The sequence below is a fragment of the Lagenorhynchus albirostris genome, chromosome 17 (genome assembly GCF_949774975.1).
Source record: "Lagenorhynchus albirostris chromosome 17, mLagAlb1.1, whole genome shotgun sequence".
Lineage (NCBI taxonomy): Eukaryota > Metazoa > Chordata > Mammalia > Artiodactyla > Delphinidae > Lagenorhynchus > Lagenorhynchus albirostris.
Genome location: NC_083111.1, coordinates 9,288,517 through 9,304,169, shown reverse-complemented (window position 1 = coordinate 9,304,169; position 15,653 = coordinate 9,288,517). Strand labels below are relative to the sequence as shown.

The window sequence follows — 15,653 nt, the reverse complement described above, 5'->3', positions numbered from 1 at the left end:
GCCAAGCACTTGAGTAAAAGCAATTTCAGAGACATATAATCAATGTTCCCCTCATCAGGAGTGAAGTGACGGAGACAGATGGGGAAGAAGCTGAGGAGGGTAACGGGAGCAAGGTGGTTCTAGAGTTAATTCTGATTCTACGACTAGTCATGCAGCTTTGGGCAGGTTGTTAACTTTACTGAGCTTCGGCCTCCTTATCTATAAAAACACGAAAGGTAGACTGTGAGCTCCAGGCACGCCACACCTTTTGCAGAGGTCTCGATGCTTATTCAGATGGACTGACCAGGACAGTAAACCCACCCACTCAGGGACCTCTCAGAACTTCCACTGAGACTTCCTAAAATCCTTTTGCATAAGTCCAACTAGGCTTCCTTAAAAAAAAAAAGAAAAAATGGTGGGACTTCCCTGGCGGTCCAGTGGTTAAGACTCCATGCGTGGGTTTCATCCCTGGTCGGGGAACTAAGATCCCGCATGCTGTGTGGCACGGCCAAAAAAAAAATGGTGACAAGGACTTTGGGATCTGTGGTCGGTTCTGGAAACTTCATTGATCCTACATTGCAGATGCCCTCAGCCCCTGAAGGAAAGGAGGGGTGAATTCCCCCTTAGGGGATACTGTGGTGTGTGCGCCCGGATACCCTCCTTAGGACTGAAGCACATCTCCGTGCTGAGAGCTTTGGTGGCAGGCAGCACTCAGTTCCATGCCCACCCAGGAGTTGCCCCTAGTTAAGGAGAGCCACATGGCCAAGGTCACACTTCACCGCACAGGCTGCATCCAATAACTGGCTGGTGGTTATAAAGGCCAGAAGGCCGTCCCTACCTCAGAGCCCGGCTCTGCTGCCTTCACCAACCTCCCCGCCTCCCGCCACACAGGGATTGATCCCGAGGGTCCACCCTGGAGAACCTCCTGCATCCAAATCTCCATCCAGAGCCTGTTTCCTAGGAAACCCCAGCTAAGTTACCAATATTTAGAAAGTATATTGCTGGGCTTCCCTGGTGGCGCAGTGGTTAAAAATCCACCTGCCAATGCAGGGGACACGGGTTCGAGTCCTGGTCTGGGAAGATCCCACATGCCGCAGAGCAACAAAGCCCGTGCGCCACAACTACTGAGCCTGCGCTCTAGAGCCCGCAAGCCACAACTACTGAGCCTGTGTGCCACAACTACTGAAGCCCACGTGCCTAGAGCCCGTTCTTTGCAACAAGAGAAGGCACCACAATGAGAAGCCCGGGCACCACAACTAGAGAAAGCCTGCGCATAACAATGAAGACCCAACGCAGCCAAAAATAAATAAATAAATAATTTTAAAAATTAAAAAAAAAAGTATATTGCTGATGAGAAGGAAATGCAGACAGACAGGCGTTAGGAGTGAGTTATTGTCTAATGTGATCCCAGACATTTTGGGCACACAAGAGGAACTTCTGAGTGGTATTTTTCAAGTGCACCTTGGCCCACTCTCAGGAGACTTAAAACCTGAAAAGCCCAGCACCCTTTTGGAGGACCTAGTACCAAATTTGTGTGAGTGAAAGGGGTCATAATTGACAAACTTCCAGTTCTGAGTCCTGGGGATGTAATGCACAGCATGGCAACTATAGTTAATAATACTGTAATGTGTATTTGAAAGTTGCTAGAAGAGTGGATCTTAAAAGTTCTTATCACACACAAAAAAAATATGTAATCATGTGTGGTGCTGGATGTTAACTAGACCTGTGGTTCATTTTGCAATGTATACAGATATCGAATCATTATGTTGTACCTCTGAAACGGATACAATGTTATATGTCAATTATACCTCAATTTTTAAAAATCTGTAAAGTGAAGCAGAGGGTCTGCTCCCAACTGGCCCTGGTTGGAGCCACAAGTCTCTCGAGTCGAGAGTGGCCCTGGAGACAACAGTAGAGTCACTTACCTGTCACTGAGAACAAGAGTGCCACCCGGGGGCCGGCCCGGGACCCTGAGGAGAGCAGGTGAGGGCTGGGGCTTGAGGGAGTGTGGCAGACATTGGTGACATCAGCGTCCACCCCTGGGCAAGAGGCCTAAGGTGATTTTCCTGCACACAGGGACCCCGTTCCACCTATGGCCAATGAGGAGAAGCACAATGTATATACTGATACTTCCTCAAAGTGAATGTGAATTGCGCAAAACTGAGGCAACTTGCTTCTACAGAAAGGTTCTTAGAAAAAAAAAAAAAATCCATTATCCTAAATCGCTGAAAAATAATTTACTTTTTCTTCTTTTTTTTTAATTCAGTTGATTTACAACTATAGTTGATTTACAGTACTGTGCTAGCTTCAGGTGTATAGCTTCAGATTCTTTTCCATTATAGGTTATTACAAGATATTGAATATAGTTCCCTGTGCCATACAGTAAACCCTTATAGTTTATCTATTTTATACATAGTAGTGTGTATCTGTTAATCCCATACTCCTAATTTATCCCTCCCCCAATAATTTACTTTTTTACCTTAGTTTCTGGGGGGAAGAATATCAAAACTTTTCGAAGTCCTCTCCGCCCATTTCCTCACCTTTGTACCCCCGGCCTCTTGCCTCTACTCCAGCTCCTGCCTCTTGAGCTCAGGGCGCTTCCTTCTCTCTCCTGTTCCTTCACCCTCTCTGTGCCTTTCTTTTCCCTGCCAGTGGCTCCCTAACCTCTCAAATATACCTCGATGCCCCCTCTCACGCTTCCCCAGTCTGTGCGTGTGTGTATGTGTTTGGGGGGGAGAGACACCTTACCTGTCACCCCCAGGCCTGGGACAGGAGGTCCTGGCCTCTTACTGCTTGCGACACAGGGTCCTTCCTTCCTCACAGACTCTCAGCAGCAGCTTTGCTTACATTCCTGTCGTACTAGATGTACTACATTTAAAGCTGTCCTTTATTTCAAACTTACATCCTCTTTACCTTTTGGTTGTTAAAATATATCTTTTATTAAATGACGGTAACAGTAGGTGGTAGTGGGGTTTTTTTTTTTAAGTACTTGGCTAAATAAAATGTCTGCAACCTTATATCAGCCTTCAAAACTTTCTTTACATTTTACAAGCCCACTAAATCCAAAACTCTTGGAATCATTATAGTTAAACAATATGCACAGCTGAAACTAATAATTTTATGTCAGTTATACCTCATTAAAAGAAAAAGACAATATGCAGAGAAAGAAGGAAGCACTGGGGACTGTCTGTCTGCAAAACGTTGACTGCTATCCCTCTTGGAAGAAGAATTTGAGGAAAGATTAAAAAGAACAGAAAGGAGCAAGGGGGTTAGAAACACCCCAGACTATACGAGGGCTCTTTGCATACATTTGCATACATGATAACATGTAGGTGTTCACACCCCGACATTACTGAAGATGAAACAGGTTCAGAGAGCCTAAGGGGGTGCTCAAGACAACCCAGCAGGGGGTGGCCCAGCCTTGTGGAGTTCCCCCGGTAGTGGGGACAAGAGGGACATCCCTGATGAGCAGCTGGATTTTAGAGACAGTGGAACTGATGGCTAGGTCCCAGGACACAGTATATACGACCCCCAAACAAAGAGCGGGGAGCAGAAAGTCTGCCCCGTCTATCCTCTAAGGACAGATAGGGACATTCTTCTGAGATAGAAATCAGTTGGAGGGCCTTAGATATGGAGCCAAGCAAAAAAGGAATTATCATCCTTAACTGACTAAGTCATCTATGCACGTCCACATAGAGTCACACGGAAATTTAATTCCCCGCCCACCAAGTGTTTCTGCTGTGTTCTCACACTCAGACCTTTGCCTCAAGTTATCAATAGCTTTTCTTCCCTGTCTTTCTTTTTAACTGAGCTAACTCCACCACTGCATCCTGACAGTATAATTAGCACTAGCCTTGGGAGAGGAATTGTTCTGAATTAAAAAATAAGTATTGTAGACAGATACTTTTAGGTCTTCTTGCATGGCTGAGGAAGAATCAGTACACTGCACATAGAGTCAAGACAAGTCAAAGAACAAAGGAAGAGGAACACTAATGAATTCTCAGATGTGTTGGAAACCTGTTAAGTCACAGGTTTGACAGTAGATGTGGAGTTAAGTGATTTTTAATTTTTTTAATTGTAATTTGAAATTGAATATAATCCAAGAATGCTGTCTGTCATTTCACAGAACCTCACTAATGGTTACACAGGAGGGACACAGTAACTCCTACCAAAGGGATTCCCTTAGGAATCAGTCTTCTAAGAGTTTGAGACAGAGGTGATCCTCCACAAAATTATGCATCTATTTTCCTCCATGTTTTTCAAACTGAGCTGTTTATGTTGGTTAGGAGGGCCAAATCGTCATCTAGGAAAGGAAGAAAGAGAGATGTATTTCCTGAACAAATACTGTAATATCTTTCTGTAATATCTGAACTTACACATAAATCAGTCCACCAGCTCTATCAATCACAAAATGAGATAGGTTACAGGAAAATGCTTGGTCGACTATTCAGAACTCCTTTGATGTGATATATTATTATTGTCATTATTATTGCTACTTCTACCATTACCATATTTGAATTTGGTATTGAAACGTATAATGAAATAAACACTAATTCAGACTAACTGTGAGAGAACAGCCTAAATCATACACTGTGTTATTAAAATGTAGTGTTATTATCGTAAAGTCTGCAGTCTAACTTAAAGCTGCTGCTAACAAGGGCAACCAAATACAGTTCTGTCTGTTCTGCTTCAAGATAAGAACCATTTGTACTTGGAATTACACATTTATATGCTATAATGAATGTGATAGATTCTTTAAAAAAGAATCTATCCTGCTAATTATTGTAAACACGTCTATATATTAAAACCTCATTAATCCAGGCTTCCAGTAATTCAGAGTTTAATCTTATTTTCCCTATGCCAAAATGAAATATACCTTTCTCTCAAGATAATGTAAAGGTATATTTCAGTAGAGCACAAGCTGAATTAGTAAAATTTAAATATATATTCTCTGAGATTTTATTTGAAAGGCTTTCAAAATCCTGCATTGCTGCCATCTGGTGGCCAAAGTGGTTCTCTACAATAATTTTAAAATTAAAACTACCTGTATAGAAACATAACAATTTGAACTCTACCAATATGGGTATGCTGTTGCAGATGTAAATATCTTGCCATAAAGCAAGTGCAAGTAGGGATTTAGATAATTACCTGTAAAAATGCCCATTTATATTTTTGATATGCCCAAAGAAATTCTTCAAACATGTTCTGTTGTGGATTATTAATTACTGTACAGAGCAAGGTCCCTGCCTATGAATACAACCCCAAAACAATGAGGAATAGTCTCTGTAAAAGCCGCTTCATGTTCTTTTTTTAGCATAATATAGAGTTTTTAACAGTTCATGGGGTTTTGAGTTCTATTGCCATAGATTCAAGCTGTACCAGGTACTGCTACTTATTAGCTAAGTGACTTTTGGTAAATAACATAGTTGCTCTATATGCTCTGTACCTCATTTTCTCATCTGCAAAATGGGGACAATTGCATTTATCTTTCAGTTTTGTTGTGCGGATTCACTATGGATATTATAAGCGTATAATTAATGGTAGCAATTACTAGCATTTCTGTCCTAAATGGCAACACAGACGAGACTCAAGAAGAAAGCAGACTTCTTGTTTGGACTCTAACCCTAAATTTTCAGTCAGTTTCTACCTAAAGTGCAAACCGATCGCCAACTTTCTACCCTTCCCGTGTAAACACTTAGGAGGAGTTTCTTCGTAACTGCTCCTTGTACTGTGACTCCGGCCTCTTGAAAGGCAAATATTTCTTGGTATTCTTAAATAGCCAAGACTATAAGGAATCCACACTCAAACATGGGGAAAATGGGAAACAGCCACTGAATTCAACCTACCCTTTTAAACTACTTCCTTAAAGGGCAGAGTTCTCAGCCGAAGGTACTGCTCCCAGTGACCAGTGTAGAGGGACGTTCTGATTCTGGTAATTCGCCACCTGTCTGAGCATCCTGAAGCAGAAGAGGGCACCATCTGGACATCCAGCTGTTACCCCCCTGCTATGCCCTCAGAGAGGTAATTCGCTGCCCCCTTCCCCCCACCAGGCCTCCCTGTTCTCCCAGAGCGAACACTGACTCATCACATCTGGTTTCCGAAAGGACTTGACTCAGATGTTTAGCCTTAGGTTGTTATCTCTGTGTTAAGACGCTTTGGTAGCAGGAAAACTGCATGAGAGGTTTAATCGTATTGATGTAGCACAACCAGCAACTGCATAACCTCACCCAGGACCACCTGGCCTGGCTCAGCCCTCCAAGCCCACACATCAACTTTCATTAAGTGTCATATGTATGCTTGTGTGGCTCATGGGCTGGGTGATAAAGATTGGTCAGAAATCAATAAGTAAAGACATAATTTTTATTTTCAAGAAACATCGTGTCCACCTTGGAGAAATCAGTAGTAATAAGGGAAATACTAAAAAATTGCCTTACTATAATGCAGAGAGTGCATGGTTCTCTGCAACAAGGAGAAGGAAGAGATCAGAGCACACTGACATGATTCTCATCTTTGAGTGTCTCTCACTCACAGTAAGCGTGATTATTAGGCCTCAGCACCCTTCCGTCTGCCATGTAGTTCATCCCATAGTCTACTTGGCCCCCAAAAAGTTAAATAGCTAAATCACTTAAAGAATCTTTTCTTGGGCTTCCCTGGTGACGCAGTGGTTAAGAATCCGCCTGCCAATGCAAGGCACATGGGTTTGATCCCTGGTCCGGGAAGATCCCACATGCCTCGGAGCAACTAAGCCTGCGAGCCACAACTACTGAACTCGCGTGCCACAACTACTGAAGCCCGTGTGCCTAGAGCCCGTGCTCCTCAACAAGGGAAGCCACCGCAGTGAGAAGCCCACGCACCACAACGAAGAGTAGCCCTCACTCGCCGCAACTAGAGAAAGCCCACACGCAGCAACGAAGACCCAACACAGCCAAAAAGAAATTAATTAATTAAGTAAGTAGGAAAAAAAATTTAAAAAAAGAATCTTTCTTGATCAACAGTTACTATGTACATGGAGCCTCTGAAACAATCCAGCATCATATTCTTGTTCCAGAGGCGTGTAAACAGAAATTGGTTTATAAATTTCAGTTAATAAGCTTGAAAACAAACTAGAGAGGGATTAATGCACAATTCAGATTTGTCATAATCAACCCCTAGATGTGAGAGTCTAGACAGGCAATAATAAAGATTAACAATCTTATCAGGATTATGAGGCAGAAAATTATTGGGAAAGATATCTTTGATTTATTATAGTCATCAAAGGAATTATTTCAGAGCTGTAGAAAATGATGTAAGTCAAACTCCAGAAGAGACAGAGTCAACGGTGAACCACTAACATGACTTGTTTCTTGGTATCTAAAAATTATTTGAAAACACAACAAGGAAATTAATTTTGTCTATCTTGGAAAGAAGGATATGTAGCCAGGTTATCAGCACATATTTATAAGAGCCTGAGCTACATCAGACCACATCATGTCTTTTGACATAATTGAATGAGTACATAGGAGTACCAGAGTAATAATAATCTATTTACACCTTAACATAGCACTCATGATGAAAATCCATGAAAGGTCTACAAATATATGGATAAAGGAACTAAAGATGACATGGTAATTAACAAATTGGTTTCTAGAAGGGCTTAGATAAATAACAGTACTGTTTCTTGTTACCTTTCTTCTTGAGTTCCAAATGGCCACACAAGGATTTTGGGTGCATCCCAACTTCATAAGCTAAAAGGTTTGTCTCAGAGCACCTGCCCTCTGAAAGCATGTGACATAGAAAAGAAAAGATGTCGTGGGGAAAGAGAGGTGCGCTGAGGGGGAAAAGTGTGGAAAGCTCTGAACACAGCACAGAGAATTCAGAAAAGTCAGATTGTGAGGGAGACTCTCTATCCTAGTTGACTGTCACTTTGCCATATCCTGCAGGCCACCACTAAGTCATATAAATACCCTGAGTTTGTTCCTTCAGCCTGTCATGCCACTCACTCTCAAGGGTTGAGACCATATGCCCCACTCTGGTTACTATAAGCATTAGAATGTGAGTTCCATTAGGGCAGAGGTCTTGTATGTTTTATCAACTGCTCTATCCCTAGTGCTTAGAAAAGTGCTCAATACATAGCTGTTGAATGGATGGTAAATATGATCAATAAACTCACTGAAATAGTCTGTCTGATGGGTTCAAGATAAATACTAACTCAAGCTTTTCTCTGCAGAAATAATAACACTTACAAATACAAATTGAGAAAATATTCCATTCACAGAAGTGACAAAAACTACAAAGCAGTAACAATACAAGAACAGCAGAGATGTGAAGAACAGTACAAATATTACTAAAAGACATAAAACAAAATTGGAACAAATGCAAAGATATAACATAGTTGCATAGGAAGACAATAATAAAAATGTCAGTTCTCCCAAAAGTAATAATGTAAATCAGTGTAATTCTAAGTATCCCAAAAGAATCTTTTATTTCATTAGGATCATCTTGAATTTCATAGGGAAGAATAAATATCTGGAATAGCCAAGAAAACTATTTAAAAATCTAATGACAATGGGAGATGTACTGTAAAGCCACTGTAATAAAATCATTATGGTATTGACATGAAAATATATTAAAAATAATAAATCAGTGGAATAATATAGACAATCCAGAAATAGATCCCAGTGTATATGTCACAAGGGGATACATTAATTTCACGAGTAATGAACTGATTCATTTCAAAAGCATAATGGCATAGCCAGGGCTCCACGAGGAGAATGTAAAAGCGGGCGGGCCTTTATTTACACTATATACAAAGTCATCTCCAGGTGCATACAGGAGTTATCTGTATAAATAAATAAGATAAATGAAAATGTTTGAAGAAAATGTAAGAGACTGCATATGTAATCTAGGTATGGAGAAAATTTATTAACCAAGTGAGAAAAACTGAAATCTGAAAGAAAGAAACAAAAAAACTAGACAGGGAATGAGGAAGGGAGGAAAAGAAGATTTGACAATACAATTTTTTTCATTAAGGTGAAAGGGTCGTAAACAAAATCAATAGGTAGCACAGGGCTTCCCTGGTGGCGCGGTAGTTGAGAGTCCGCCTGCCGATGCAGGGGACGCGGGTTCGTGCCCCGGTCCGCGAAGATCCCACATGCCGCGGAGCGGCTGGGCCCGTGAGCCATGGCCGCTGAACCTGCGCGTCCGGAGCCTGTGCTCCGCAACGGTAGAGGCCACGGCAGTGAGAGGCCCGCGTACCGCAAAAAAAAAAAAAAAATAGCACAGGCAAGCAGTGCTTTGGGGTGGGGGGGGAAGTCACAACTTTGAAGATCGACAAAGTGTTATCATCTGTAATGTGAAGATTGACAAAGTGTTATCATCTGCAATAACATGGGAAAAGATATAAAAATAGTTCACAGAAAAGCAAATCTGAGTGACCAGCACACACACAAAAAGATTTCAGATTCACTAGTAGTCAAGTAAATGCAAAAAAATACAAAACTAAAATGTAACAATGAGGTATCACATCCAGCAAAAGTTAAAGTGCAATAAATGCCTACTACTGACAAGAATGTAGGGGGAAGGGAGACTCATACTACTAGGTGAAAGGTCAATTGTATAGTCCTTCTGGAAAACAATCTAGCAACACCTAATAAAATTTAACAGACTTACCCCCTTGGATGAGAGCAATTCTACCGGTAATCTATCACATAAAAATAAAGGCACCTAAAAATATCTACAGCTATGTTTTTTGCAGTACTGTCGATATGGTCACAAACTACAAGCAAAGCGGCTGTCTATCAATCTGGGGGATGCTTGAATATATTAAGATAAAATTACACCATGAAATAATTTGCATCACTTAAAACAATGGTTAGAATGATACTACATACTTGAGAGTTCCTTGAAGTTTTCTTGAGAAAAAGAAAACACATAAAAGTAGGAATAATATAATGCCATTTTTAAAAAGAACTGAAAAATGGCCTTCTGTGTGTATTCATGTGCATACAGAAGTGTATCTATATGTAGCTTGTTTATAATTATAGAGCATGGAGTAAAACACATTCATAAGGGGTAAGGTCTGCCTGATTTAGGGAGGAGCAAAGGAGAGAAGCAAGAAGAGGCAAACAAAGGAAAAAAACATGTTACAGCCTCCCCAGATTATGATATGATTCCATTTAAGCAGTTACATTCAATTATATATATACATGTATATATGTGTGTGTGTACATATAAAGAAAAACATTTAATTTAAAAAATTAAAAAGTGAGAAAGGGAAGGAGGAAGAGAGGAGAAGATGGAAGGGGTGGAGGTAGGGAGAAGGAGAGGGAGAGACGGGTAGAGAGAAGAAATTGGCTTCGGTGATCAGCCTTTTCAGACTTACATCACATCAACTACTTCACTTACTAGTGACTCAAGACTCAACCTTGACAGCCTTCAACAATATCAGATATTTAAACAACTTGGTCCCAAATGGGAGTGCATTTTTAGTTTTTGTAATTTTTCTTTTCTTTATCCTTCCCTCCTCCACTTCTTCCTTTTTTAAAAACAAGAACAACCCATTGCCAGTGTTGAACATGGCCTACATGGCTCAGGATCTTACCTGACTACATTGAAATCTTTTAAGCTGATGTGCCTACAGACTGATTTTCTAAGCTTTTTGTAGTATGTATGAAATCTCAGATAATCTATTGATGAGAGGCTTCTCCTAAAAGCAAAACTACCCAGTTCCAAGAAAAGCTTGCTTCTGCAAAACAACAACAAAAGCTTGCATGTCTTCTGAGTTATAAAAGACAAGAGGCTATGTTTCCAACACAGAAGAAACAGTTTCTGAAACACCTTAATAAATCTCAGTAATTGTTAGCACACCACCAAGTCAAGCAGAAAACAAAGAAGGATATCAGTTTCTCAAAAGATCAAGGTCAATAAAATTGGTTCCAGCAACCATTCAGCAATTTATAATGAGATCAAACTTGTCACCAAATATCTTGGGAAAGTAATTACAGTGGATGTACTTTGAGGCTTTGGGTTAGCATAAGGCGTCACCGAGGAATTAAGAATGATGACAGTATTAAAGGTTTAGAGAACAATGGTTGAGGAACACGAATACCAGGGAAGGAGGTTTTAACACAGACATCGAGTCTGCAGACTAAAATTAACTTGAATTCAGGTTAGTATCATTCAAATAGTCTATGTCCATTAAAATTTTATATTTAGCCCTCATCTTATCATTCATTCAAGCTGCCTCCCTCATCTTTTCTCTGCTTTAGCAAGAGTAGAGGACTCGACTAATACTAACCCCAGCTTCTTTTCGTTGAGCCCCTCTTCTAATAGAATCACACTTCATATCATATCTCAGTTAAGCATAATTGCAAGTTTGTGAAATAGGTATTTATTTCACCATGTTAAGATGAGGGGACTGACGCTCGGAGAGGTACAGAGAATATGATCAAGGGCAAACAGCTAGTAAGTGCCACAGCAGGGATTCGCAGCCATGGCCAGCTTCAAAACCCGTGCTTTTTCTGCTCCACTGTCATGTGTCTCTTGTTAAGTCAAGGTTGTCCTGGAGACAGCCTAACACAGAGAACCCACCACATTCACAGCCATAATCTGGCTTGGAGTCACTGACTCGGTATTATTCGTACAAGGCCATTGTGGTTGTTAACATCTGTGGGGTGGATCTGAAGACGTAACTGCGCACCCCATCAGTTCATCTTCCTTAGACACTCATCTAGTAGGAGGACACTTGGTCCATCTGCCCCAGTCAGTGAATGGCACCCCACCCTTTCCCCACCAGCCACTATCAATATCTCAGACTCCCAGGACTTACAGGCAAGTGACCTCAGGGAATTAGTCATGACCCAACTCCATATTATCTTTTCTTGGGGAAAAACAATACACATTTCCTCCTCCTAAGCTCAGAAAATTCCATGGGAAGAAGAATATTAAAGGCTAATGGGTAATTAAGATAAGTTTACAGAATCTTATCCCAGAGAGCATGGTGGACTGTGGAGTACTCAGAGAGTCTGTGAGCCAGAGGCCTCCAGGCCGACATGCTCACTTTGCAGCTGAGGAAACTGGGCTCAAAGAGGTGACATCACAAAAGCTCCTCAGTGACGCAGGCCTGCCTACCTTTCCAACCCTAGCCCATGCCCCTCTGCCATCCGTCACATGCCAGTTAGAACAGAGCAGCTAAGTGCAATGGACAGACTGCATGTTTCTCTTCCTCCATTTCCTCGTTTTCAAAACAGGGATAGCTCACCTTTCGGTCCTTCAACACATCCTTACTGAGATTCAACAATACTAAGAACTTTCTAGCCAACCTCACAGGGTTTATATGAGGATTACTTCATTAGAATTGATTAACGAGGCTTAAATTCCATGTACAATTCTCAGCCTGGTGAGTGCTATATAGTAACTTCTCTGTAAGTTATTAGTATTCTTATTTCCTTATCTCACCACTACATCTTTGTACATGCTGCCCTGTCTGCTTGAAATGCCCTTCCCCAGCTTATTCATTCTTCAGGCCTCAAAATATCACCTCCTCTGTAAAGCCTTTCTTTTTTTACCAGAACAGTAACTGGTTTCCTTCTCCTCCTCTGAGCTCTCTTTGTGCATACATCAATTATAGAAATATTATAATACTTTGTCCCATATCTGTCTTCCCCCATCTCCACTAGACACTGAGTTCCTTGAAGGCAAATGGGGATGATGGTGTCTTATTCATAGCAGAAGCGCCAACATTTAGTGCAATGGCAGGGACAGAATCGATTCTCCGTACACGGATGCTGAAGAAGTGAATGGCCTACGTGAACTTTTAGAGTCAGTTGGTCATAGAACCAGAGATCCCTGGTCCCCTGATCCTGCTGCTTGTGCTTGTCCCTCTACCATGCTGCTTCTCTGCATCACTGGGGAAAGGGGCCACAACATGCTAGTGTCAAGGTACCACAGGTCAGCCAATGCTCCTCAACAGGCCTACGTCAGTCTGGGTCCAATCGGGAGACAGAATCTCCAAGCAATTTAAGCAGAGGAAGTTTAACATAACTACACTATGACTCAAGGGTGAAACTATATAAGAGAGAGTACCCGAGGGAAGACAAACATAGGAGGTGGTCCCCTCCCCCAGGCTGGGGTCCAGATCTCAGTGGAGAAGGAAGGGTTTCAGGCCACTAGTTGGCAGACAGATTTGTGGGCCCACAATCACAGGGCAAACAGGAAGCAGCCTCTGTGACACAAGCAAGCTGTGGCTGGTGGGCATGCCCACAGGTGTGCAAGGGGGGAGGGGCACCAGTGCAGGTAAGAGGTCTGGAGCGCCTAAAGTTTACATCAGGAGAGCTTCAGGAGACAAACCAGAGACGGAGGGAGCAGGCGCGCAGAGGGAGGTGGGGTGCCAGTGTGGGCAGGGGGCCTAGGGTGCAGTGTCTGTGATCATCAGTCCAGGCCAGGGATGCAGGATCGTCAGAGAACCATGCGTTCCTGACTCATGGCCGGGGCAGAGCACCAGTGACGTTCTCACACCCACACTGCTGACAGACAGGGTAGGCACCAGAACCAACACAAAAGCCCATTCCTTCTGCAAACTCCTTCCGGTGCCCTCTATGAGAAAACTTAACATGCTCACTATAAAGGAAAAATGTTTAAAGTTGGCCTGTCCTTTATGACAGAGTAGATATTGAAAGATGAATTTGGAGCTGACGGGCAATAAATTGATGACTGGCACAAAGCCCAAATGGAAATTTCAGAGTGCAATAACTGCTTATGCTAATTTTTTGAAGTCCATGAAATTGCCAGTCAAAAGTGAACAACAGGTTGGAGCTGAGGAATAATGAGATAATACAGATAAAGGTGTAGCACAAAATATACTTTCAACTAATATTTTTACCTAATTCCCTTAATATTATTATAAAAGTTTGCTATACGAGTTATCTATTGCTGAGTTTCAAATTATGCCAAAAATTAGCAGCTTAAAACAACATGTACTTATTTGCTCACAGTTTCTGTGCATCAGGAATCTGGGCCCAGCCTGATATGGTCCTCTGTGTCAGAGTCTCTCACAAGGCTTCAATCGAGGTGTCATCTTGGGCTGCGGTCTCATCTGAAGGCTCAACTGGGGAAGGTTTGCTTCCAAACTCACTGTGGTGGTTGTTGGCAGGACTTGTTCCTCAACAACTGTTGGACTGGGGGCCTCAGCTTTTTAAAGGTGATGGGTTTGAGGCTACCCTCAGCTGCTCCCCACATGGGTCTCTCCAGCTTGTTTCGTCAGAGCAAGCCCATGAGAGGAGCCAAAGAGAGTGCAAGCAAGACAGAAGTCACAATCTATTATAACCTCATTTTGGAAGTGATGTTCCCCACCTTTGCCATTTTCTGCTCGTTAGGAGCAAGTATCAAGTCCAGCTCACACCTAAAGGGAGGAGCTCCCACAAGGACAGGAATACCAGGAGGTGGGGTAATTGCAAGCTCTGTCAGAAGTTGTCTGCCACATTGCCTTTTGCTTTTCATCTCTCACTGTTTTCCCTTTAGAACGTAAAATTAATACATGAAATTATATTGTTTAAAATCCCTATTAGAAATCTAACTGCGTTACTCTGGTGGGATAACATATTTAAAAGATCTTTGGTAATGCAGGAAATGAACACAAAATTAAAAAAAAAAAAACGCTTTATGATTGATGCGCTGGCTACCAATCACAAAATCTCCCTCAATTTAGAGAAGTTCAGCCATTTGAAACCAATTTTGAAATGTTTCAAGATTAATCCCTAAATTAATACATTGTGCAGTCATACACACTTGTAAATTCTTTCTCAAAAGTTTAATTCGACATTCTAATTTTATATTTATTGTATTCATAGCTACCCCCAAATAACTGACTACAAAGCACAATTATCATAGTGAAAGAGTATTTGTTAAGCATTCAGTTTTGCCCACCAGTGTCCATATACACATGTAAGGGTCTTACATTCTAACAGTTTACATTCTAGAAGATTTGACCCTGATGTGACTAAACATAGCTATGGCAGCGGTAACAGAATCTTATATTGCCCTTTCTTAGATATTCACAGCACCCTTGCAGGACCAAGACATCCTGCACTGATAGGACTTCCTCTGAAATGGGAAAGTTAAATGATAAATGTATAAACAAGGGAAATCAACATGGTTATGTAATAACCGACAGAGGTTAGCTTATATAGAGTGGTCAAGAAAGGCCTTTTTGAGAAGGTGATCTTTAACCAAAGATGTAAAGAATGAGAATGAATTAGACTTCCAAAGAGCTGGAGAAAAGTGTTCCTGGCAGAAAAAAGTGTAAGTACAAAGACCCTCTGTGGCAAAGGGTATCTGCTTGGAAGCAGATTCTTTCCTAGCTGACCCTCCAGATGAGAGCCCAGCCCTGACCCACACCTTGACCGCTGTTTCATGAGAGACCCTGAAGCAGAAGACCCAGCTAAGCCATGCCAGAAACTATGAATAATAAATATGTATTATTTTAAGCTACCAAGTTTGTAGTAATTTGTTACCCAGAAATAGATAACTAATGTAGGGCCTGTCTGCATAATGCCATCATTGCAGTGACACTCAGTCCCCTGAAGGGAGAGAGATTCACGTCTCAGGTCACCTACTGGTGGCAAATAACTTGAGAACTCACATACTCCTCTTGTGGTACCATAAATGTCTATTGAAGCCCCAGCCAGGTAAAGGCATTG

At 41.7% G+C, this 15,653-nt stretch overlaps 1 protein-coding gene across 2 annotated transcripts in view; it reads right to left on the bottom strand.

Annotated features, from left to right (window-relative positions):
- The window catches only part of YTHDF3 (YTH N6-methyladenosine RNA binding protein F3), a 94,626-nt gene that overhangs the window by 29,449 nt on the left and 49,524 nt on the right, over nucleotides 1–15,653 (bottom strand). The gene's annotated exons all lie outside the window — the stretch shown is intronic.